We start from the raw sequence: 27,894 nt of genomic DNA on the forward strand, positions 1-27,894 counted from the left end.
GCGCCCGTGCTGACATTAGAAGAGTACTTAAGGTAAGAACACCTCACATATGATTGTTTTTCACCCATGTATCCTTGAGAAAAACACCCAGCGTGGTGTTGAAACGTTGGATTTTACATGATGCTTGTTGCATAAAGAATTTTTTTACTTTCAAATCCGTGGAGTGCCGCCTGTTTCTGTGGTGAGGGGGTCATTGTCTTGTGGCACCGGTCACCAGGAACATCTACTTTGTACATACCACTGAGGAGGGCACCCCGGTCTATACAACAGCAACTGTTCCTGAGTGCCAACTACGTCCACCACATATATATATATGTAGATACATACATGCATACATACATACATACATACATTCATTCATTAAGTGTGAATATGTATAAATATATAAAAAAACATATGCACATATACAATATATTTTATATAAAATAAAAATCCATAACTAAAGTCAATTCAACACGTTTATATATCTTTATATCTAACCTATCGCAACTAATTAGGTTGCTTGGAACAATCAATTTTCTTTAATTTTGGCCCTTGTATGTTAGAACATAAAGCCTGACAGCAATTGATGTTAAATCTATTTCCAAAGCAATTTTATTTTATTTATTTTGTCTTTATGACCAAATGTTTTCCCACATTTTTCTCTGGTTAAAAACTGTTAAGTAATTGGGGGCATATTTCCCTAATGCCCTGTAAAATTATATGAAAATACGATTGGTGAGTACTGCTAAAGATTATATTTATTTGAACAAATAAAATAGACAGTTTTATGTGTGCACCAAACATCAGAAAATGGCTTAAATATAATTCTTCTATGTATATTGTTAATTTGAAGGTGTGTGGTCCTTGGGGATTAATCACACATAAACCACTAAACATTACTCAGAACTAAATGACATTTTTATCACATCATATTACCAAATTTCCATTGAAAATGCTAAAACGGTTCGTCATGCGGCAGATAACTGCCTGAACCGTAAAAATGACCAACACAAGTGCTAGTGCTCCAGCATTAAATTATGCTGTAATTAATAAAGACAGTTAAACTGTCGCCTACCAACAGCAATTTAGGTAACCACATTTGATCAGCAATAAATTGTAACTACATTAAAATCCCAGAAATATTAACAATATGGATTAGTTGATGGAAATAGGTGCTGATTACCCACAATGCTTTTTTTTTCTTAAACTGTAGAAACATAGGTCACCCTGGCTTGAGGACCGTGGGCTAAGATCACAGCTAAGCACTTTTAATCTTGTGAAACAAGCAATTACAAATAGTTGCATCGATTTGTTAAAAGGCTTTGGGTGACATAAATTGTTTCCTGTTTAGCTTGGATCCTTGTTCCAACACAGTAATGTCACTATGTATAATATTAATGAGGGACAGTGAAACAACAAGGGTTGGTAGATAGGGCGTCTAGCCAGGAGACACCAGAGATAGATGAATATTCTCACTGGATAGCAGTAGTCATCACATTTTCGGTGTGAGGGCAGAGATGGGACAACAGTCCTGGAAAAGGGGGGGGAGTGTATGGGACTGTGCACAATTAAAGAACTATGGGGGATATGTACTAAGCAGTGATAAAAGTGGAGAAGTGAGCCAGTGGAGAGGTTGTCCATGGCAACCAATCAGCTGCTTTGTATACTTTTATAGTATGCAAATTATAAATGTTATGTCAATGCTGATTGGTTGCCATGGGCTACTTTTCCACTGTCTCTCTTCTCCACTTTTATCACTTCTTAGTACATCTCCCTCTAAGCCTAAGGGGGGCATTTACTAAGCAGTGATAATAGCTGAGAAGTGAGCCAGTGGAGAAGTTGTCCATGGCAACCAATCAGCACTGAAGTAACATCTAGAATTTGCATATTATAAAATTATACAGAGCTGCTGATTGGTTGATGGGGCAACTTCTCCACTGGCTCACTGGCTCACTTCTCTGCTAACGTTACCATATGAGATGCATGACATGGACTGTATTATTTTATTTCACTGCGGCTTTGCTAATCAGTGAGGTGTAATGGAGCATTTCCTCAACATCTTTAATTAACAGAATGAAAATCTTGCACAGTTCTTACATATGGAATACATTACACAAAGATCAAATGGTAGCACATAGAATGTAAGTTATTGCTTATCACGCTTGCAGTGATAGCATTGGTCAAGGATCGATGCAGCAAATTTATGTTGACTGCCTGCAAATCACTTAATAAAACATCAGGCTTCTATATAGGGGAGAACATGGCTTTGCTAGGCCCCACCCTCTCAAGGCCCCCCTTTGTTCTTCTGAAAATGTGCGTTGAAGCTTCACTGTGCACACACTGGTCTGCATTCATGCTTACAAGAGTCCAGGGGTCTGGCAATGCCAGGATCTCCTTGTCACCTCAAGACCCTATCCTAAACACACTCCTGGAAGCAAGGAATAAACAAAAACAGATGCACAGGCCATCAGCAATGAAATATACAAAGATAGGTAAGCAATTAAGTATGAAACATATTAGTTAGGTCCATACATGAGATGAAGTAGGCATGGCCGGTATGGAAGAGGAAAAAGAAAGTTCCCAAACAAGCTAAGTAGTTGTGGGCAAAATAATAGAGGCATCACCCACGAGTTGTCTGATTTTATACTATCGTGTTGAATGAAAACATTGCTGCAATTTCTGTTTAACATCATCTGACAAAGAATCTATGACCCCTCCCAAATATGAAAACTGTTTTCTGTATTTTCTTCTTTGTAAAGAGTTGTCTCCAGCCAATCCACACAGATAGTTGTCTCCAGCCAATTCACACAGATAGTGGTCTCCAGCCAATCCACACAGATAGTGGTCTCCAGCCAATTCACACAGATAGTGGTCTCCAGCCAATCCACACAGATAGTGGTCTCCAGCCAATCCACACAGATAGTGGTCTCCAGCCAATCCACACAGATAGTGGTCTCCAGCCAATCCACACAGATAGTGGTCTCCAGCCAATCCACACAGATAGTGGTCTCCAGCCAATCCACACAGATAGTGGTCTCCAGCCAATCCACACAGATAGTGGTCTCCAGCCAATCCACACAGATAGTGGTCTCCAGCCAATCCACACAGATAGTGGTCTCCAACCATCCACACAGATAGTGGTCTCCAGCCAATCCACACAGATAGTGGTCTTCAGCCAATTCACACAGATAGTGGTCTCCAGCCAATCCACACAGATAGTGGTCTCCAGCCAATCCACACAGATAGTGGTCTCCAGCCAATCCACACAGATAGTGGTCTCCAGCCAATCCACACAGATAGTGGTCTCCAGCCAATCCACACAGATAGTGGTCTCCAGCCAATCCACACAGATAGTGGTCTCCAGCCAATCCACACAGATAGTGGTCTCCAGCCAATCCACACAGATAGTGGTCTCCAGCCATTCCACACAGATAGTGGTCTCCAGCCAATTCACACAGATAGTGGTCTCCAGCCAATTCACACAGATAGTGGTCTCCAGCCAATCCACACAGATAGTGGTCTCCAGCCAATCCACACAGATAGTGGTCTCCAGCCAATCCACACAGATAGTGGTCTCCAGCCAATCCACACAGATAGTGGTCTCCAGCCAATCCACACAGATAGTGGTCTCCAGCCAATCCACACAGATAGTGGTCTCCAGCCAATCCACACAGATAGTGGTCTCCAGCCAATTCACACAGATAGTGGTCTCCAGCCAATCCACACAGATAGTGGTCTCCAGCCAATCCACACAGATAGTGGTCTCCAGCCAATCCACAGAAATAGTGGTCTCCAGCCAATCCACACAGATAGTGGTCTCCAGCCAATCCACACAGATAGTGGTCTCCAGCCAATTCACACAGATAGTGGTCTACAGCCAATCCACACAGATAGTGGTCTCCAGCCAATCCACACAGATAGTGGTCTCCAGCCAATTCACACAGATAGTGGTCTACAGCCAATCCACACAGATAGTGGTCTCCAGCCAATCCACACAGATAGTGGTCTCCAGCCAATTCACACAGATAGTGGTCTCCAGCCAATCCACACAGATAGTGGTCTCCAGCCAATCCACACAGATAGTGGTCTCCAGCCAATCCACACAGATAGTGGTCTCCAGCCAATCCACACAGATAGTGGTCTCCAGCCAATCCACACAGATAGTGGTCTCCAGCCAATCCACACAGATAGTGGTCTCCAGCCAATCCACACAGATAGTGGTCTCCAGCCAATCCACACAGATAGTGGTCTCCAGCCAATCCACACAGATAGTGGTCTCCAGCCAATCCACACAGATAGTGGTCTCCAGCCAATCCACACAGATAGTGGTCTCCAGCCAATCCACACAGATAGTGGTCTCCAGCCAATTCACACAGATAGTGGTCTCCAGCCAATCCACACAGATAGTGGTCTCCAGCCAATCCACACAGATAGTGGTCTCCAGCCAATCCACACAGATAGTGGTCTCCAGCCAATCCACACAGATAGTGGTCTCCAGCCAATCCACACAGATAGTGGTCTCCAGCCAATCCACACAGATAGTGGTCTCCAGCCAATCCACACAGATAGTGGTCTCCAGCCAATCCACACAGATAGTGGTCTCCAGCCAATCCACACAGATAGTGGTCTCCAGCCAATCCACACAGATAGTGGTCTCCAGCCAATCCACACAGATAGTGGTCTCCAGCCAATCCACACAGATAGTGGTCTCCAGCCAATTCACACAGATAGTGGTCTACAGCCAATCCACACAGATAGTGGTCTCCAGCCAATCCACACAGATAGTGGTCTCCAGCCAATCCACACAGATAGTGGTCTCCAGCCAATCCACACAGATAGTGGTCTCCAGCCAATCCACACAGATAGTGGTCTCCAGCCAATCCACACAGATAGTGGTCTCCAGCCAATCCACACAGATAGTGGTCTCCAGCCAATCCATATGGGCAAAACAATTTGGCCCTAAACAAAGACATAGATGGTAGTCACAATGAATCCACATTTTCAATACACATTTGTGGACAATGCAGATGCAATTAACAGTAATTTTTTACTACCTTGTAACAACCTAATCGAGGAAGGCGCAAACCCCAAAATCACCCACTTCGCTGTGAAGGTTACCACAAACCTGTCTCCAAGACACTGCTGTTTTTAGCCTAACCCTAGCCCTAACTGTAACCTAACCCTAATTGCAAACTAAACATAATTCTAACCCTAATTGTAGCCTAACCCTAATTGCAGCCTAAAACTAACTCTAACCCTAATTGCATCTAGCCTTAGTTGCAGCCTAATCCTAAAACTGGGTACACACTAGATGATATCTTGAACAATTTGACATTATCTGAAGGCTCAGAATAACAAATCGTTCAAATAGTCCAGTGTGTATGCACTATGCGTGCTCCTGCGACGTTGTTTGTCACATTGTCAGATGTACATATTGCTAAATCTGACAATGTTGTTTGTTGGCACCGTGCATAGTAATGAAGGATGGAACAATGGATCGTTCCGTCGTTCATTGCATCGTTGTGTGTACACTACGGCTGATGTATCATTACATTGGCCGTCGCATCGGCTGAGTACACACATCATATAATGTGTACCCAGCACAACATTATTTGCAGCCTAACAATAACCCTTGCCCTAATTGCAGCCTGACCATAACCCTAACCTTATTTGCAGCCTAACCCTAATTGCATCAATAAAGCCCATTTCATATCTGAATGGGCATAATTAATAATAATATTGGTAACAGTAGGTGTTATGATCCCCTGTATATATGTTTAAAAATTGTATCAGCTAACTAAATGATTTGTACGTTAACTATAGAAAAGTCCTAGCATGCCAGAATGTTTACATTTATGCAAGAACTAATTAATAGGATGTGGCTGATGTCCTCTGTCCAATTTGCATGCCCCCCAAAAAATGAGCCAGTGTATGGTATATGTGGTATGACTACCAGGGGGCTGAATGGGAAATATAAAGTCACACTTGTAGGTGATCTGAAATCTTATCCTGTTGCCTCAGTATGCTAGATCAGGAAGGAGAAGGTGAGATCATGTGACCATGTCATATTTCATGCCGCTGTTATCGTATTCTGAGGAAAAGGTAAGGCAATCACACCTGGTACCATGGAAGTAATTAAATCTCAGACTTTGTATGAGATAGGAAGCCTGAGGGAATGGGTATAATAACCAGGCAAACTGTACAGCCTGGGTCATTCGCTTAATGACGACTCTGCTCCTTTTTCCAGAGTTCGTGCAGGTCTTCGTGGTGTGCCTCGCTATTTGTTCCATTGTTCTCATGCCTCATCTGCCCCTCTACCTCATTTATTTTCCTGCGTCTTGTTTGCCCTTGTCTCCATTTCCTTATCTTCCCTGCTCTGCCCCTAACATCCCTCTTCGGCCTGCTTCCCAGAGTTGCCCAACTACAGTGAATATATATTACTGACAGTTCTATAAACTACCAGTATGAAATCACAGGCAGAGGTACACAGTTATTGCCCACTGACCTTTTGCTCATCATTTCTTTGTGACAGCTGAACATTCCATTCCATTTTTACTGACTTTCAGTAAATTTCTAGAAGGTTGTTTACCTGTTGCCGTTTCCTTGCTGCATTCCAACCCCTTTTTCCTTTTCTGCTTCCTGCCTCATATGTAACGTTTCCTGTTCCCCACCTCTTTTGTCTGCTGCCGTCTTCACTCTCTGTGACTGATTATTCACCTCCCCTGTACTCCCTACATCTCTGTTGCCCAACTGCCCCTTTTAGTCACTACCCCTTTAGTCACTACCCCACCACCACCACCATACTTCTATTTTACACACTTACGTGGGTCTTTAAGACTGCAGTCATAGCACATTCTACTGTATTACCTGTAATTCTGAAAGTACTTCAAGCCAAAGTCAAATCAGCACCCCCTCCCCAGATGATGAGAAGCCGTGAAGCAAACGCATGCCCACCATTCTTGTTTTGCTGGATTATAAACTACCCCCTCCACCTTAGAAGATGCCCTGTACAGTAGCTGTGTACTTTTGTTCCTTTTTTATAATACATTTTAGACTCTAAGTAAATCCCACACAATGTCCTTCAAACGACTGAAGCTGTCCATGAATGCAAAGATCCAGCCAATCAGCTCCTAACTGCCATGTTACAGGTTGTGTTTGAAAAATGACAGTTAGGAGCTGATTGTCTGGTACTTTATCTCCATCCACTTTATCTCCGTCCAAGGCTTAGTAAATAGAACCCATAGTTCCAATGGGAAACGCCAGATGGGATTCCAACTCACAGCCCACCAGCCAGCTTTTGAATCTGGCCATTCAGGCTGCACATGGAACAGTCTGACCTTTCCCACTGGGCCACACACCTGCATAGCCATCCAGGTGTTTGGTGTTAACACTGCCAGTATATGGGCAACTTTGCATATGAGGATGTGGGTGTGCACTGAGAAAATACCCTCTACACGATCACAATCTTATCCGAAATTTTATTTCCAACAAGTTCCTGGGACGTTTGCATGTTATGTGTGTTTATGTCATGAATATCGGGCCTAATTCACATTAGTACCTAAAATGGTGGGGGGCCTAATTCACATTAGTACCTAAAATGGTGGGGGGGCCTAATTCACATTAGTACCTAAAATGGTGGAGGGCCTAATTCACATTAGTACCTAAAATGGTGGAGGGCCTAATTCACATTAGTACCTAAAATGGAGGGGGGCCTAATTCACATTAGTACCTAAAATGGTGGGGGGCCTAATTCACATTAGTACCTAAAATGGAGGGGGAACAGTGCATGCACTGGACCCATTTTGCCCATGTACGGAACGAGCCTTGTGTGATCGCTCGCAGTCCCCTGTGATTGACATGTTGCAGCGTTTGAGAGGGTGGAGGGTGGGGGGTTGGCGTCTGTGCAATACCGTAAATATCTGAATCAGACCGATTGTCATCTCTTTCAAAGCAAGCAACATGTGTTTTATCAATGTTTAATGTTCTCTCGACAGCTTCAGCAGGTCATCAAATGCTAAATGACTTAAATGTTTGTAAATTCATCGTTTTGGTTGTAATTTTGAAATGAAGAAGAAAATAAAAATTGTAGTTACTACTTTAATTGCACCAATTTAAGTTTCCAGTTTTACCTGCATTTCCCCCTGTTGCCGTTTGATACCAGGTTCGCAGTTTATAACATAATGGGTAATTCCAAGTTGATCGCAGCAGGAATTTTTTTAGCAGTTGGGCAAAACCATGTGCACTGCAGGGGAGGCAGATATAACATGTGCAGAGAGAGTTAGATTTGGGTGGGGTGTGTTCAATCTGCAATCTAATTTGCAGTGTAAAAATAAAGCAGCCAGTATTTACCCTGCACAGAAACAAAATAACCCACTCAAATCTAACTCTCTCTGCAAATGTTATATCTGCTCCACCTGCAGTGCACATGGGGGGTCATTCCGAGTTGTTCGCTCGGTAAAAATCTTCGCATCGCAGCAATTTTCCGCTTAATGCGCATGCGCAATGTCCACACTGCGACTGCGCCAAGTAAATTTGCTATGCACTTAGGAATTTTACTCACGGCTTTTTCTTCGTTCTGGCGATCGTAATGTGATTGACAGGAAATCGGTGTTACTGGGCGGAAACAGGCCGTTTTATGGGCGTGTGGGGAAAAACGCTACCGTTTCCGGAAAAAACGCAGGAGTGGCCCGAGAAACGGGGGAGTGTCTGGGCGAACGCTGGGTGTGTTTGTGACGTCAAACCAGGAACGACAAGCACTGAACTGATCGCAGAAGCCGAGTAAGTCTGGAGCTACTCAGAAACTGCTACGAGGTGTGTAATCGCAATATTGCGAATACATCGTTCGCAATTTTAAGATGCTAAGATTCACTCCCAGTAGGCGGCGGCTTAGCATGAGCAAATCTGCTAAAATCCGCTTGCAAGCGAACAACTCGGAATGACCCCCATGGTTTTGCCCAATTGCTAACAAACTTGCTGCTGCGATCAACTCAGAATTACCCCCAATGTCAGGAATGTTATTTTATTCCTCTCTGCTCTAGAACATTGTTTATTAATCCTTTCTGCTGCACTAGAATAATACGCCTTATTTTGGTCAGAAGGAAGGTACAGATTTTTGCCTGCTGTGTAAAACATATATATACGTAAAATAACAGTGAAAGGCTATTTTGTTAACATAAATCAAGCCTCGTGAACACTTTCTTTGGATTGGCATTTGACTTACAAAAATATAGTTAAGCGTTGCAGAAAAAAAAATAGAGAAAATTTATTAAATATGAGGTTTTTACTGTAATAGAATATTAATGTAACTCAATGCTTATTCCCCATTAAGTTGATCCTGTTTTAATACACACATGCTTTTTATTATTTTGCACTCATGCAAGATATTCCACACACAAACTGTTTCCACCCTGAATGGAATGTCTGGTGAAGTGGAGACTGAGAGTTTGGAAACAAAATAGATAGCCCATTTAATTTCTTTAAGAAGTATTCCATTTGTTTACTGAGGCGCAAGTCACCTTAGCATTAAGCAGAAAATAAATTAATAAATGAATGAAACATAAGTTTCCTTATTACTTTTAGCAAATAAAGTAATAAAGTAGTAACCTGTGTAGTATGTATCCTATCACACATGCATGTATTGTGTGTGTATATATATATATATATATATATATATATATATATATATATATATATATACATTTTATTTTTATTTTTTTGTGTGTGTGTGTGTGTATGTATGGGTACTTTTTTTTTTTTTGTAAGGAAAAACGTGCTGCTATACCGCAAAAGTAATTTCTTCAAATGCAATTCTCTTTCCCTCCTCTGCTCCTTGGGGGAAGGCTCTTGCTCCTTTTACTCTCAGTTCTCCTTCTCTCCTCTGCTCCCTGGAGGCAGGCCCCATCTCCTCTTCCTCTCAGTTCTCTTTCCCTCCTCTGCTCCTTGGGGGGTAGGCTCTTGCTCCTTTTCCTCTCAGTTCTCCTTCTCTCCTCTGCTCCCTGGAGGCAGGCCCCATCTCCTCTTCCTCTCAGTTCTCTTTCCCTCCTCTGCTCCTTGGGGGTAGGCTCTTGCTCCTTTTCCTCTCAGTTCTCCTTCTCTCCTCTGCTCCCTGGAGGCAGGCCCCATCTCCTCTTCCTCTCAGTTCTCTTTCCCTCCTCTGCTCCTTGTGGGTAGGCTCTTGCTCCTTTTCCTCTCAGTTCTCCTTCTCTCCTCTGCTCCCTGGATTCAGGCCCCATCTCCTCTTCCTCTCAGTTCTCACATACTCCTTTGCTTCTTGGGGGCAGGCCCCAGCGCCTCTTCCTCTTAGTTCTTTTACCCTTCTCTGCTTGGAGGTAGTCTCCTGCTCCTCTTCCTCTCAGTTCTCCTGCCCTCCTCTCCTCCCTGGTGGCAGATGGCAGGTCCTAGCTAATTTTGCTCTAAGCTCTGATAGCCTCCTTTGCACCTCGGGGACAGGATTCAGCTCCTCTTCCTCTCAGTCCCCCCTTTCCCACTGCTCCTTGTGAGCAGAACCCAGCTCCTTTTCCTCTTTGTTCTTTTACCCTCTTTTGCCCTTTTGTGTCAGGGTGCATAGTCCTGCTGAAAGAGGCTGAAAAAGAGGACCTGTCCTGCAACAATGTTTAACATCCACGTGAATACTTAGACCCAGGTTCCACACAACCTTGTTTTCTTCCAACAATGCACCCATCAGAATTCACCATGCATCTCCGACTGCATTACTTTGTTGTGGAGAAAGCCCATGAGTGTTGGAGCCCCTTTAGAGAGAACTATACCTGGAGCCTTCGGGGAAACCACCAAGAGAACTTGTAGCCTTGTCTACGACTCTGGCCCGAGGGCAGGCAGCCTAGTGGCCAGGAGTAGTCTTGAAGTTCCCATCATTTTGACATGAAAAAACAAACAAACAAACAAACAAACAAACAAACAAACAAACAGAAAATGAATGTGACATGATGGCTGTTGCTGCCATAAAATCCACCCCATATTCCTTATAAGTGCAAAAAATAAATAAAATGTAACACAGTAAAATAACCTTTCTCCGTGTATTTTAGTTACCAGAATACTTAAAGAGTCTGACTAAAATTGGTATTGTCAGGTAATGATTTTAGTAGAAAAACTGACACTATCCTGACATCACAAGTGCCATGTTGCAACCCCCCCCCTCACCCCCCCCTCAAAAAACCTCTCTATTGTTCCAGCAGCCAGCAAGCGACATGGTCTTACCGGACCCCACAGATGGATCCATCTGTAACTGCTGTCTGCGCTGATGCAGTGATCAGCAGGGCAGGCGTATCAGTTATAGAAGGATTCATCTGTACCCCTTGTGCCCCCCTGATAACTGGCACCCAGGGGCTAATGCTTCCTTTGCCTCTTGGAGTTCTGCCACTGTTTTAGTGTGTGTGTGTGTATATAGGTGTTAAAGGGGGGGACGAGGTGGAACTGAGTTCCACCACCTGTAATTGTAGGTGGAACTTGTTCCACCTCTCCTCCACAGCCTTCCACAGTAATTTTAAAAGAAAAGCCCACCCCGCCACCCACGTCAATAGACAGTGCCCACCCTGCCACCCACTGTGCAGACAGTGCTAGTGTCACTGATGAGCTGCAGCCACCTCCCCCTTCCTCAGGTCCTGCGGCTCCATGGTCCTCCACCACCTGTGGCCCACCCCTCCTGGTACTCACGCTGTGTCTATCAGACGGTGTTCATCCCCTCCTCAGGTCCCAGCAGCTTCTTTTTCCGGCACTGCATATGTCATGCTATCACTGCCTCTGAAGTGAAGAGCCATAAAGAGGAGCAGGCTCTGTGCATGCTGAAGACAATGTGAGAGAGGGCTGGGGGGACACAGATAGGCAGGGAAGCTGCTGAAAGGATACAGGACATGTAGCTGCTGGAGGTACAGAGGCAGAGATGTGTATAAGGAATATTACTGTGGGCATATCTGTATAAGGGGCACTTCTGTGGGCATTATGTGTATAAGTGACACTTTTATGGGCATTATATGTATAAGCAGCACTACTACTGTGGGCATTATGTGCATAAGCAGCACCACTACTGTGGGCATTATGTGCATAAGCAGCACCACTACTGTGGGCACAGAGCCGGCGCCACCACTAGGCAGCTTTAGGCAGCTGCCTATGGGCGGCGCCCACTGGGGGGCGGCAGCTCACGCTGCTGAAGAAGGCTTCCCTGCAGAGGCGGAACTCACGGTGACAGTGCAGTAGGCTGCCGCCGGCCTCCTCCTCTGACGGGGGGCACCTCTCCTCCACTGTCTCTGGCTCCCTGTGCCCACAGCTGATGGCGTAAAATGAGTCAGACTGACTTATTAAACTATGCTCCACCACCACAGCCAGCCAGCCCCCCCTCCAACTCCCATCTGAAAGACAACTAATGATACCAGAGATGAGCTGGACTGCTTGATTTAAGAGGCTCGTCTGCCAGTTCAGTATGCAGTGATCAGCTACAGGATAGGGGCACAGCACCGAGCACACAGTAATCTGCAGTGCACTACTGGGTACTAAATCCTATCCCAGGATACTCTGCAGAGAGGTCAGAGGAGCATTTGCTGGGCTCTGATTGGAGGAAACCAATCACATGCTGCTCTGACCGTGTAGATGATGATCAGCAGCAGAAACAGGCAACCTCATGGGAGTCCGAGTCCTCACTTCCCAGCCAGGCACACAGACAACTTCCAGTGCAGTTTCTACCACACCAGTGACCAGCACCCTGCCAGCAGAGGCACCCACCCACACTGTGAGCAGTTTGTGTGAGGTGGAGCTGAGGAGCAGCTACAAGCCAGAGTCGGGAGTTCCTCAGCCTGCTCTTCCCTCATCAGTTCCCCTGCCTATGCCAGGCATGAAGATTCACCTCCCAACAGCTCACACAGGTTGGTGGAGTAGAAAGGCATGTAGCTTATAAAGAGCAGGGGAGAAGCAGGTAAAAAAGGTGCAATGAATGAGCTGTAGTCAGAGACAGATAACCTGCTACATCTAGATGATGTAACCATCTGTCTCATTAAGCATGTAGTAAAGCCAGTATTGGCAAGCAGGGCTTTTACTGCCATTACTTGCATGTGTAGCCCAGGCTGTGAAGTCCTGCACAGGAGCATTACAGGTTCAGTCTAAATATAATGTGGGCTAAAGAACCTTGCCTTAATCTAACCATCCCCCGCTACCTAAACTTAACCACCCCACTCACAGCCTTACCTTAACCTCTCCCCTACCCCCCTAACCTCCCCTCCCACAGCCTTATCCTAACCTCCCGCAGCCTTACCCTAACCCCCCATCCTAATCCTACCCTGCGGCGCTGGTGTCATCAATTCAGATATGAAAGGTGATGAGGTCAATCATCATTCTTCAATTCAGCTGGAAGCCCAGCATGGCATGCTGGGAGGAGGGACAGGACGGAGTTCAGCTGCCTGTGAGTGGACAGACGCACTATGGATACAGCAGAGAGGACTGAGGAGCCTAGCCATCAGAGCCAGCCTAATTATTTATATTGCCTTAAGTGCTGTCCCTCCCTCCATCCATCCATCCAGTACGGATGGTGTAATGGTTAGCATTACTGCCTCACAGCACTGAGGTCATGGGTTCGATTCCCACCATGGCCCTAACTGTGTGGAGTTTGTATATTCTCCCTGTACTTGCGTGGGTTTCCTCCGGGTACTCCGGTTTTCTCCCACAATCCAAAAATATATACTGGTAGGTTAATTGGCTCCCAACAAAATTAACCCTAATGTGAATGTGTGTGCGTGTACATGTGATAGGGAAAATAGATTGTAAGCTCCACTGGGGCAGGGACTGATGTGAATGGCCAAATATTCTCTGTAAAGCGCTGCGGAATATGTGTGCGCTATATAAATAACTGATAATAAATAAATAATATCTATCTTATCTATCTAGTTCTATATTTATCTGTGGGGTTGGTGGCAGCAACATTTATCTTGTCTCCAGGCGACTGGGACAAACTTACGCCACTGCTTCCCTGACCCTTGCTCAGCTGAGCTCCTCCTCTTCCTTAAGAGGAATATGTCCAGTGTTACTGGAGAGGCGGAGAGGAGAACTGTAACAATAGCCGGCAGCACGCTGCTTACTCTATGTGCAAAGAGTATTAGAGGTGCTACCAATGGGTTACACTCACACTGTCAGCGCTAGCGGCGGAGAACAGTTGGGCGGCCACGGCATTCCTGCAGCGCTGACAGTGTGAGTGTAACCCACCGGCAGCACCTCTAATACTCTGCACATAGAGTAAGCAGCGTGCTGCCGGCTATTGTTACAGTTCTTCTGCTCCTCTCCAAGCTGACATATTCCCGCACCGCAAGAACAGACTCTGCATATGGGAGTCCTGCGGTGATGATTGTGTCGTGCTTTGTGAGGGAATGGGACTACACTGCAGAGCAGACTGCGGGCAGCTCCCCTGCTACTGTTCCCTGTCTGAGTGGATCACAGTCCCCTTCTTCTGCAGCCTGCAATATAGTTGCCTTGGATTGGTCCCTATTATACATCTCTTCTTCACTGGGACTCCTTCTCCTGCAGCTATAAAGGTACCCTTATATTGCAAGCTCAGTACTCCATTCCTCTACTGTAGAAGAATTTGGATTTGAGGCTGCGATTTGTGGTGTATGTGCATGTATGTATATATATATATTTCAGTCAATATCCGGCACTCAATTACATAGCATAAATACATGCCCCGTTGCGCTCCGCTGTATATTGCATGGCAGCGAATGTATAAAGATTCAGTTCGGCTGCACTCAGGGGTAACCTATCCTATGTCCAGACACATTACAGCCTGTCTAGGGTCCCCGCAAAATGTCACACATAGTGCCTGGGTGGGTTTTTTTTTTCCAGGGGGGGGGGGGGGGGTGCAGCAGGCACATGTTTTGCCTAGGGTGCTGAGGAACCTTGCACCGGCCCTGTGTGGGCATTTTATATAAGGGACACTACTACTGCAGGAATTGTGTATAAAGGGACACTACTATGTGGCATAACGTCTATAAGCAGTACCACTGTGTAGCGTAATATGAATAAAGGGCACTACTGAGTGACATAACATAAATTAGGGGCATTACTGTGTGCGGTGTAATAGGAATAAGATTGTGCTACTGTGTGGTGTACTGTAATTTGAATTGGGGGTACTATTGTGAGACCACTGTCACTTTATAAAGTATGGGAGGTAAGGCATAAATTTAAAGTTTGCAGGAAGGTGCCGAAAACTCTAGCTTTGGCACATCTAATAAGAGGGGGGCGGTTGGGGTGAGGAGTATGGTAGGTGGTGGGGGAAATTAGTTCCACCACCTCTCCAGGACCACTTTAAGCCCTGTGTATATACCAATATCCAAAAATGCCCTGTGCACGACACAATCACAGCAGAGAGATGTGCCAACAATAGTATTAAGAAAACAAGGCATCAAAAGGGACTTTAAAATGAAACATATCTTATTTAGCAAGACTCGGCAGCAACATTTCAGAGAAACCAATTTCTTTCTCAAGCTACATCACAGCCTCAGTTTTTTCCTTAAATACTTGAATTATACCCATCTTAATTGAAAAGGTCAATCAACTTTAACAATTAGATATATTAAAAAAGGTAAAAATAGCAACTAGAGATCCAACCAATTAGACTAATTTATACTCACATATATAAGTTCATCCCACTGCCAGGAGGCAACCGACTCCATTGCCTCTGGTACCTCTCGCCACTGCATATATATCAAAGTCCACCACAGAGGAAACACCTAATACTAAAAATACCACCTGACACAGCAGAAAAAATGGTAAATTGCTAAATGACAAACACGGCAACAGTCATAGGGGCATCCAATTGCGGGAAATTTTTTGTGTCCGCGAGTTAGTGCTCAATAGACACACATTACGGCTCTTCATACTCGCACAAATTTGTTTGCACATTGTGAGAATTTGAGGTGAGAGAAGGCAGCGAGGGGTGCGAGATGCAGTGTTGTCAACATTTCAACAGCAACTGGCACCCATCACCCGCAAATGGATTTCCCCCATTTGCAGCCAGTATACCTACTGAGGCTGCCACCATTATTACAGATACTAGCCCAAAACGGGTGTAGTATGTTATGCCGGCGGTCGGGCTCCCGGCGGCCAGCATACCGGCGCCGGAATCCCGACCACTGGCTGGCCAACAGCTGGGCAAGCGCAAATGAGCCCCTTGCGGGCACGGTGGCGGCACACTATCTATTCTCTCTCTCCAGGGGGGTCGTAGAGTCCCAAGAGGGAGAAAAGCTGTCGGTATGCCGGCGCCGGTATGCTGGCCTTCGGGAGCCCGGCCGCCGGCAAACTGAAGACCACCCGCCCAAAACACTATAATCTATAACAGTGACAAAAAAGGTATATAATAAAGTCCACATACTAATATACTGTATGAAGCATAAAAGGACTTCAAAATGGTTCATGCCATGCTAGGACAAAATATAGTTGTTGGATACATATAAAGTATCTTTATGAGTTAGCTTTTTTGGACTACAGCACCTGTTATTCCCAGGTGGTCTTTCATCCATGTGCCCCCTCTCCTTAGGGACGGTGGTAGGAAGTTGCTTAGATGTGAAGCAAAATAAATTTTTGATCTAAATGCATTGGCACTTCAGGGGTTAAATGAACGGCTATCTTTGAAATATTTTTTTATGAAACTTATTTTTTTTTAAATCTTAGTTTATCTTTATTTTTATAACTTTGTCCTGACACGCTATAATAACACTTAATATAATATTTTGTCATTCTGCATTTTTTATTTTCATCATAATATTTTCTGCACCATTCAAAAATACACATCATATTATTTGTATACGCTTTTTACAGTGTGTGCTTTTCTACAGCCGCACCATGGTGAATATACCCAACCTCATCTGATCTTAGAAGCTACAGTTTTGGGCCTGGTTAGTACTTGGATGGTAGACCACCTGGGAATACCACGTGCTGTATTCCAATAAAAAGCTAATTCAAAAAGATACTTTATATGTATCCAACAACTATATTTTTGTAGTCCCTTTCCAGTGCCTTCTTTATATGGAGTTGTTCCACTCTTCTTGGAAGGCTTTCCACAAGATTTTGGAGTGTTTCTGTGGGGATATGTGCCCATTCATTCTGTAGAGCACTGGTTCCAAAACTGTGTGCCTAGGCAATTGGGGTGACGCAAGTCTCTTGCAGAGGTGCCTCGAGTTGGTGGTCCAGGACCAACTCAGATTATTTATGGTCAAAGTGATAGGCAAAACCAGCGATTGTGGCTGCCGACATGTGGACAACCAAAAGAACAACTGTACACCACCACATAACTGAACCTAAGGATGACAGGTAGGCACAACTTACTTACTTTATTATTTTTTCCAAATTTATCAATAAAAAAAACCCATTTAACCCAGGGGTGCCATGAAAAACATGCTGATACTCTAGGGCGCCGTCATTCAAGAAAATTTGACAAATAACTGCTGTAGAGCAGTTATGAGGTCAGGCACTGAATGTTGGACAAGAAGACCTGGCTTGCAATCTCCGTTACAGTTCATCGCAAAGGTGCTTGATGGGGTTGAGGTCAGGGCTCTGTGCGTTCAAGCCAAGTTCTTCCATACTGAACTCTTTATAGTCCTTGCTTTGTGCACTGGGGCACAGTCATGTTGGAATTGAAAAGGGCCTTCCCCAAACTGTTGCCACAAAGTTGGAAGCATAGCAATGTCCAAGGTGTCTTGGTATGCTGAAGCATTAACATTGCCCTTCACTGGAGATAAGGGGCCTAGCCCAAACCCTGAAAAACAGCCCCATACCATTATTCTTCCTCCACCAAACTGCACAGTTGGCATAATGCAGTAAGGCAGGTAAAGTTCTCCCAGACTTGCCCATCTGACTACCAAACAGAGAAGCGTGATTTGTCACTCCACAGAACACGTTACCACTGCTCCACAGTCAGTAGCGGATCTTGCCACGGGCAAGCAGGACTTTTGGCCGGGGCGCCGCCTTCCTTAGGGCACCGCACCATGGCAAGATCCGCTGCTGCTGTGGGGCCCCCCCGCTGCTGCTGCCCGCTGTCCCGCTGTCCTGTGAAGGGAAACTAGACGCTACGTGTCTAGTTTCCCTTCGTGGGCTGCCCGCTGTGAAGGGAAACTAGACGCTATGCGTCTAGTTTCCCTTCCTGGAGAGGACCTTAACTGTAATGATGTGTGGTGCGCGTTGACGTCATCGCGCACCGCACAGCAAAGGTCCTCTCCACGAAGGGAACTAGACGCTTAGCGTCTAGTTTTCCTTCATGGAAAGGACCTTTGCTGTGCGGTGCGCGATGACGTCATCGCGCTCCGCACATCCTACTACAGTACAGGGGGCGTAACTGACCACGCCCCCTGTATGAAGCCACGCCCCGTAATGCCACCCGGGGCGCAAGAAGCCCCGGAACCGGCCCTGTCCACAGTTCAGTGTTGGTGTGCTTTACACCACTCCATCTGATGTTTGGCTTTGGACTTGGTGATGTGAGGCTTGTATGCAGCTGCTTGGCCATGGTAACCCATTTAATTAACCTCCAGATGCACAGATTTTGCGCTTACATTAATACCAGTGGAAGTTCAGAACTTTTCAGCTGTGGAATCAGCAGAGCATTGGCGACTTTTATGCACCATGGGCCTAATCCAGCATGATTTGTAGCTTTGCAAAATATCGCAAAACTACAACTCCTTTCTCTAGCATTCAGGGGGGCACCCAGCACAGGGCGAGGCCACACCGCATGCTATGTCCTCCCACCTGCACTGAAATGTGAGCTCTTCGCTAAACAGCGAAGGGCTTATATAGCGAAGCGCAATTGCTGGGCCACCATGTTTTGGGTAGCAGCAGCTGCGGCTTGTCCTGCAAACAATCCGGATACACCTCCGTTCAGGGCAGTAGAGAGCCTGGCTGGGCCAAGGTGCTTTTCGGGGGCATGGCCTAATCACAAGAGGCATGGCCAACACACCCTTAGAAAGAAAATGCAGAAAAAAAATTGGCTCTTAAACTGCAACCGCATGGTCTCGCGCATGTGGCATACGCAGAAGTGCAGAAATCATCGAATAGCGTTAAAAGTTGAATTAGGCCCTATGCACCTTGACAGTTGTTGACCCCGCTCTCTGATTTTACATGGTCTTCTGCTTTGTGGCTGAGTTGCTGTTGTTCCTAAATGCTTCCACTTTCTAATATTATCACTTAGAGTTGACCGTGGTATATCCTGAATGTTAGGATATGGTGCACTCTGTGCCTGTCTCCTTCTGTGTATTACTCTACGGGTGCATCCCCTAGTATTAGACCTCTAGTGCCAGGAGTCACTCAGAGGCGGAGTTATATGATGTAACTTCCTGTTCCTCCATCTCAGAGAGAGAGAGAGAGAGAGAGAGAGAGTGTGGAGAGTGTGACACACAGAGACTGAGAGACAGAGTCCCGGTGTACAAGTGTGCAGAGCTTAGACTGGGAGCAGATCTCAGCTACAGAGACTCACAGTGTTCCAGCATGCATCATCTTCTCTACAGTGGGAGTCAGACTGCACGGCTGTGCAGTCCTCCATGCTTTACCACCACAGACATCTCCTGATAAATACCGCTATCTAATACTGTTACCTTGTGTGATATATGGGCTCCTGATTACCAATATCAGTGTTACATCTGAGTCACCTGTGTACACTAAATAAACCTGCATTACTGTTTAAGGCACTAAGTGTGTGGACTGACGTCACTGCACCAGATAGCCCAGAACACTCTGCCAACACTGCAAAGGTGGCATGCTATCACGGGCCCACACATGAAGTCACTGAGCTCTTCAAAACGACTCACTTTGTATCATCAATGTGTGCAAATGGAGACTGCACGTCTACTTAGGTGCATTATTTTATACACCTGTGGCAACGGGTCTGATTGAAACACCTGAAATCAATAATTAACAGGTGTGTCCAAATACTTTTGTCCATATAGTGTGTGTGTATATATATATACATATATAATTTTCCAATTTCCCTTCTTACTTGCTAAATGTCAGCAGATGCCAAGCTATATTCTGCATGCACAGCGTATGTCTCATTTATCTTTGACTATCTATCTTGATCATTCAGCATTAAGGACCTCTGGAACTGATTACGAGAAAATTAATATCCCCCTCAAAAGCCTTTTTTTAATTATTGTCAAAACGGCAAAACCCATTTCTTTTTGTGTGCAAAAAGGTGTGTAATTAAACTAGGAGTATAATACCGATCAACACGCAAAGCCGGCACTTATGAACTTTAACTGCTGAATAAAATCTCCTATTACATGACCATTAAGTATTATGAATAAAGCTAGTCATTGTAGTACTTGATTAATTTTTATACACTATATAAATATAGTTTAATCATTGTGTAACTGTTTTAAAACCAGTTCTCTAATATATTGGGTAGGATGAGATGATCAGTGTTATAGAGATAGTTGTAATGGGGAAAAAGAAGACTTTTTTATTGACTTGAAAGAACTTGTAGCCATAGATGTTCTGCAGTAATAAGTTTTCTGGTCATTTAGATGATCTCGTCAATTCGGGATTGCAGGAATTATCTGTAAGATTATGTGAGTGCAAAAGAGTATATCTCAGCCATGGGGATCCGGTCAAGATGCCGCCGGACGGAATCTCGGCGGTCGAAATACCGACGCCGGAATCCCGACCGCCGCAATCCCGACATATTCTCCCTCCGTGGGTGTCCACGACACCCATAGAGGGAGAATATAATAGTGTGCCGAGCGTGGCGAGCGCAGCGAGCCCGCAAGGGGCTGCGTTCCGCTCGCCACCCCTGTCGGGATTGTGTGGTCGGGATTCCGGTGTCGGTATTTCGACCACCGGGATTCCGACCACCGGCATTTAGTACTGATCCCCAGCCATGAGATAGATTACTCTTAAAGAGCTTGTTAAGTGGAGAGACTAGATGTCACAGTTTACGGTATTAATCCATTTAGATATAAAGTTGCTTAAAGGTTTGGTCACACTTGCAAATTATCAGAAACATCATGAATAATGTAATATTATAACTGAACGCAAAAACAAATGTGCTGTCAGGGCTGCCATCAGAAATTGTTGGGCCTGGGACTGACAAAATAGGCAGGACCCCCCCATCCTCACCCCTATAGATTGCCAGACATGATCAATCACAGAGGGATATGTATCACTTTTAGGGCCATGGGAAAAGCGGGTAGGGGCGGGCAGTAGTAGTAGATGCAGGCATTCCCCAGCCAACTTCTAGGGTCTAGGTTTACGGGTTAGGTTCCATTAGTTTAAATTTCCGGCACATGATGTGCAGCTGTTCATTTGTGAGGTTATAATAGTAGGTAAAACCTTGGTTATTTTTGCTCACCATAGGGTGCAAACAGGGTTGTACTGGCCCACAGGGGTACAGGGGAAACCCTCGGTGGGCTCAACTGCCTGAGGACCCATTTCCTCCTCTAGGAATCAGGTTCCAAACTGAACAGTTGAATTATACATCATACATATGTAACCTGAAGCTGCATAGGACGATGGTGTATTCTCTACAGTGCATTCCTGCTAGTACATTATCATACATGTGTGGCACCCCAGAATATTGTGTGTGTGCCCCTTTAAAAGTTAAAGACAGTGTTTGCAGCCTGGAAAGTGTCATGCTGGTTCAGCAGGGGTTAAGGACAGACCTGAGCCCGGTCACGTGTTCTGAGCTGGTGAGCGATGATTGGACAGAGGAGCTTTGTGGGAAGAAGAAGGTGGAGTTGGAGTGAATCATTGAAGGAGCTGGACATGTTGTGAGGAGCGGAGTTGGAGAAGCTGAATTGGTGCAGACCAGGTGTCACGCTAAGCGGTGGAGAGCAGTGCTGCAGAGTTAGAGCAGCGGGGTGTTTCCAGGAGTGCAGCAAACCAGGAGAGCGGGGTTGTGAGGCGTTGCAGCCAGGGTCCGGACACCAGCAGGCCTACACAGAGGTGTGGGCGCCACAGCCATCTTGAGAAACGAAATACCACTGAGGCAGGTCCAGCCAAATTGCACAATATCCTGCGAGATTCTGAGTGAGTAGACCAAGACTATTTTGTGGTACGGACTACAAGTGGGGAAGTGGTAAGACCAATTGTCCATGTGTCACCCATGACCTCATGGAAAGGAGGGGTTTGATCAGGCCCTTGATAAAGACCCCCACGGAGTGACCCCATGTTTGAGTACAGTCATCGTTCGAGAGCCCACCCTCTCCTCTAGGGATCAGGTTCCAGACTGTGCACTAATTATACATTTTAGATATGTTATATTTAGTGATGAGCGGGTTCGGTTCCCTCGGAATCCGCCCCCCCCCCCAAACTTCACCCATTTTACACGGGTCCGAGGCAGACTCGGATCCTCATGCCTTGCTCGGTTAACCCGATTGCCCCCTGAACGTCATCTTCCCGCTGTCGGATTCTCGCGAGATTCGTATTCTATATAAGGAGCCGCGCGTCGCCGCTATTTTCACTCGTGCATTGGAGATGATAGGGAGAGGACGTGTGCAGCGTCCTCTCAGTTGTGTTCAGTGTGCTGCAAATATCTGTGCTCAGTGTGCTGCAAATATCTGTGCTCAGTGTGCTGAAAATATCTACGTTCTCTGCCTGAAAAACGCTCCATATCTGTGCTGCATTGTAGTATATAGTAGGAGGACAGTGCAGAATTTTGCTGACCAGTGACCACCAGTATTATATCAGTACGGTACAGTAGTCCACTGCTCTACCTACCTCTGTGTCATCAAGTATACTATCCATCCATACCTGTGGTGCATTTTAGTTGTTGTGAGCAGTAGTAGGAGGACAGTGCATAATTTTGCTGACCACCAGTATATAATATGTAGCAGTACGGTACAGTGGTCCACTGCTCTACCTACCTCTGTGTCATCAAGTATACTATCCATCCATACCTGTGGTGCATTTTAGTTGTTGTGCGCAGTAGTAGGAGGACAGTGCATAATTTTGCTGACCACCAGTATATAATATATAGCAGTACGGTACAGTAGTCCACTGCTCTACCTACCTCTGTGTCGTCAAGTATACTATCCATCCATACCTGTGGTGCATTTTAGTTGTTGTGCGCAGTAGTAGGAGGACAGTGCATAATTTTGCTGACCACCAGTATATAATATATAGCAGTACGGTACAGTAGTCCACTGCTCTACCTACCTCTGTGTCGTCAAGTATACTATCCATCCATACCTGTGGTGCATTTAAGTTTTGCGCAGTAGTAGGAGGACAGTGCATAATTTTGCTGACCACCAGTATATAATATATAGCAGTACGGTACAGTAGTCCACTGCTCTAGCTACCTCTGTGTCATCAAGTATACTATCCATCCATACCTGTGGTGCATTTTAGTTGTTGTGCGCAGTAGTAGGAGGACAGTGCATAATTTTGCTGACCACCAGTATATAATATATAGCAGTACGGTACAGTAGGCCATTGCTATTGATATATTACTGGCATATAATTCCACACATTAAAAAATGGAGAACAAAAATGTGGAGGGTAAAATAGGGAAAGATCAAGATCCACTTCCACATCGTGCTGAAGCTACTGCCACTAGTCATGGCCGAGACGTTGAAATGCCATCAACGTCGTCTGCCAAGGCCGATGCCCAATGTCATAGTAGAGCATGTAAAATCCAAAAACCAAAAGTTCAGTAAAATGACCCAAAAATCAAAATTAAAAGCGTCTGATGAGAAGCGTAAACTTGCCAATATGCCATTTACGACACGGAGTGGCAAGGAACGGCTGAGGCCCTGGCCTATGTTCATGGCTAGTGGTTCAGATTCACATGAGGATGGAAGCACTCATCCTCTCGTTAGAAAACTGCAGTGCCACTCCTAGATGGGCCAGGTGTTTGTGTCGGCCACTTGGGGCGCTTAGCTTAGTCACACAGCGACCTTGGTGCACCTCTTTTTTTCTTTGCATCATGTGCTGTTTGGGGACTATTTTTTGAAGTGCCATCCTGTCTGACACTGCAGTGCCACTCCTAGATGGGCCAGGTGTTTGTGTCGGCCACTTGGGTCGCTTAGCTTAGTCACACAGCTAACTCATTGCACCTCTTTTTTTCTTTGCATCATGTGCTGTTTGGGGACTATTTTTTAAATCTGCCATCCTGTCTGACACTGCAGTGCCACTCCTAGATGGGCCAGGTGTTTGTGTCGGCCACTTGGGTCGCTTAGCTTAGTCACACAGCGACCTTGGTGCACCTCTTTTTTTCTTTGCATCATGTGCTGTTTGGGGACTATTTTTTGAAGTGCCATCCTGTCTGACACTGCAGTGCCACTCCTAGATGGGCCAGGTGTTTGTGTCGGCCACTTGGGTCGCTTAGCTTAGTCATTCAGCGACCTTGGTGCAAATTTTAGGACTAAAAATAATATTGTGAGGTGTGAGGTGTTCAGAATAGACTGGAAATGAGTGGAAATTATGGTTATTGAGGTTAATAATACTATGGGATCAAAATTACCCCCAAATTCTATGATTTAAGCTGTTTTTGAGGGTTTTTTGTAAAAAAAACACCCGAGTCCAAAACACACCCGGCTCCGACAAAAATTTTTCAGGGAGGTTTTGCCAAAACGCGTCCGAATCCAAAACACGGCCGCAGAACCGAATCCAAAACCAAAACACAAAACCCGAAAAATGTCCGGTGCACATCACTAGTTATATTATAATGCACATGACTATGGTGAAATTTCTACAGTGCATACCTGTCATTAATCTGGTTAATTATAATGCATACACTAGCAGTATTTACTATGTATATTTATCAAGGGACCCAGACCATGCTGTCTCTAATAGTTGGTCTAGCATTTGAGGTGGCTGGCCACACCCCTAAACATGGGGCCATACCACTGCATTCCCCCGACACTGAGTACAGTTGACCACTACAGAAGCATTATTTGTGCAAGACACGTAAGACAGTGAGCTAATTTACGGAATAAAGACTGAGTTAATTGTTCCAGGAATAGTTACTACAAGGAAAGGTATATTATTAGAGAATCCATCATACCTTTGCTATCCGCATCCTTTTTGCCATTCCCCAAAGAAGAGTAACATTTTGCTTGTAAAGCCCAGGAGTAATATTATCTACACCAGTGCCATTACCACCCCATTGCAATACTGTGACATTGCAATATCCATATCTCCTTGTGCAACAAGAACAGTTTTCTACAGCCCCATTGTAAAACTGTGGCACTTCTGGATCAAAAGAGAGCTCCAACGTAATTGACTGTGAAGAGTGGAACATTATTGTTACGGACAGTTAGGAATATATAAATTGTCATTCAGATAGTATTTTTCGTCACACCCTTATTACTATTATTAGTTTTATTTTTTTTGGAATATGCATGTTAATGTGAATATATTGATTGAACCGCATAATTCTTGAATGATCCCGTGTATAGCGAACTGTAGTCAAATGTGATTTTTCCTGTCTCCTTTAATTGTTCTTATTATCATTGTGATTATCTTATTTTGATACTTTACCAATCACCATCTTCAATCCAGAGTCTCTGCAGCTCAATACAATACATTTCCTGTTGGAAATTGCTATCAGTGCATTCCTGTTGCGTATCAATCTATCCTATCTCTCTGAACAAGGTACAGGAAACAAGGTACGGGGACAACACCATAGGTAAATTGTCCATCACGAAGCCACCTAACATCTGTGATACCTCTTCCAACCACTTCGACACACCAGCCAATCCTGGGTGTTAAACATGCATTAACAGTATTTACTCTATATATTTATCAGGGGGCCCAGACCATGCACTCTCTAATGGTTAGCCAAGCCTCTTTGGCAGCTAGCCACACCCCCTCTGGAGACTGGCCACACCCCTAAACATGGGGCCCCCATGGATACATTCCCCCCTGTGGGCCCTTCATGCCCCAGTCTGACACTGGGTGCAAGCAAAAATAATTGAAGGTTTACTACCCTAACATCTGGTAGAGCATCATTGCTAGCAACGTGTAGCCAATTCATACTTGCCACTCTTGCGTAATTTCTAGGAAACTGATGATTTTGGGGGACAATTTACTGGCCCCCAGGAAAGTGGACAAGTTGCCTGCATCATGGCGCTTTCCAGGTAAAGTGGACGGAGCAAAGGGCTGATAAAATAATTCTCTGTGAATTGCTTCATTGCAGCCAGTGGCGCACCCAGGGGGAGTTTCCGAGCACCCAGAAACCCCCCTCCACCACTCCCAGTGACATATTGCCAAATGTCAAGTCACGGCAAAACATTGCGGGGGCTGGGGCCATGCATTGTAATTTGCATGCCACATCTCCAAACTGCCCACCTGAATCTCCCTCTCGCAGAGATGGACTTGCCAATGTTAGCAAGTATAAGCCAATTATGAACATTTAAATATTAAATGTATCAATGGCCATTGATACTAGGCTCTTGTCAGACTGATATGGCCCAACGTAGAGGTGAATTGGACACCACAAATTGCGTATATAAAACTTTGGGGGTCATTCCAACCCAATCGCTCGCTGCAGTTTATCGCAGCGCAGCGATCGGGTCGGATCTGCGCATGCTGGGTGCATGCTGGGCCCATGCTGGGCGGCCAAATGCCGTTGTATTGTAGCAATCGCCTCTGCCTGATTGACATGCAGAGGCAGTCGCTGGGCGAGAGGGGGTTGGACGGTGGCGTTAAGCCACTGTTTAGGAGGCGTGGTCCGGACCGTTGGGATGGCGGGCCGCGGTGGCTGCGTGACGTCACATACAGCCGCTGCAACCCGGGCGAGGAGGAGGAGGAGGAGGAGCTGCGCTGGCCGGGAGTTACTCCTGAAATGCAAAAGCATCGCCGCTGTGCGATGCTTTTGCATTTCTGCGGGGAGGGGGGGGGGGCACTGACATGTCCTCCCGCATGTCTGAGTGCCTGATCGTAGCTGTGCTAAATTTAGCACAGCTACGATCGACTCGGAATGACCCCCTTTATTCCCAGCAATAGTGGGGACTGGATCCTGTATACCTTGTTTAGTAAATGCTGAGGTGACCACAAATGCAACAAAATACAGCAAGTAGCTTTTCTTGTAGTCACTAATTTACAAAAAATGCGGGTTTATTGGTTGGTGAGATTGTGAGGATGCACAACTGCTAATTTAAGTTTACCCATGAAATTACCAAAAAACAGTGACATCACTGAAAGATAACCAGTGACATCACTGAGAGACAACCAATGACCTCACTGAAAGACAACCAGTGGCATCACTGAAAGACAACCAGGGGCATCACTGAAAGACAACCAGTGACATCACTGAGAGACAACCAGTGGCATCACTGAAAGACAACCAGTGGCATCACTTAAAGACAACAGGTGACATAACTGAAAGACTACCAGTGGCATCACTTAAAGATAACCAGTGGCATCACTGAAAGACAACCAGTGGCATCACTGAAAGACAACCAGTAGCATCACTTAAAGACAACCAGTGACATCACTGAAAGACAACCAGTGGCATCACTTAAAGACAACAGGTGACATAACTGAAAGACAACCAGTGGCATCACTTAAAGACAACCAGTGGCATCACTGAAAGACAACCAGTGGCATAACTGAAAGACAACCAGTGACATCACTGAAAGACAACCAGTGGCATAACTGAAAGACAACCAGTGACATCACTGAAAGACAACCAGTGGAATCACTGAAATACAACCAGTGGCATCACTTAAAGACAACCAGTGGCATCACTGAAAGACAACCAGTGGCATAACTGAAAGACAACCAGTGACATCACTGAAAGACAACCAGTGGCATAACTGAAAGACAACCAGTGACATCACTGAAAGACAACCAGTGGAATCACTGAAAGACTACCAGTGGCATCACTTAAAGACAACCAGTGGCATCACTTAAAGACAACCAGTGGCATCACTGAAAGACAACCAGTGGCATCACTTAAAGACAACCAGTGACATCACTGAAAGACAACCAGTGACA

The sequence above is a fragment of the Pseudophryne corroboree genome, chromosome 9, assembly GCF_028390025.1.
Source record: "Pseudophryne corroboree isolate aPseCor3 chromosome 9, aPseCor3.hap2, whole genome shotgun sequence".
NCBI classification, from domain to species: Eukaryota; Metazoa; Chordata; class Amphibia; order Anura; family Myobatrachidae; genus Pseudophryne; species Pseudophryne corroboree.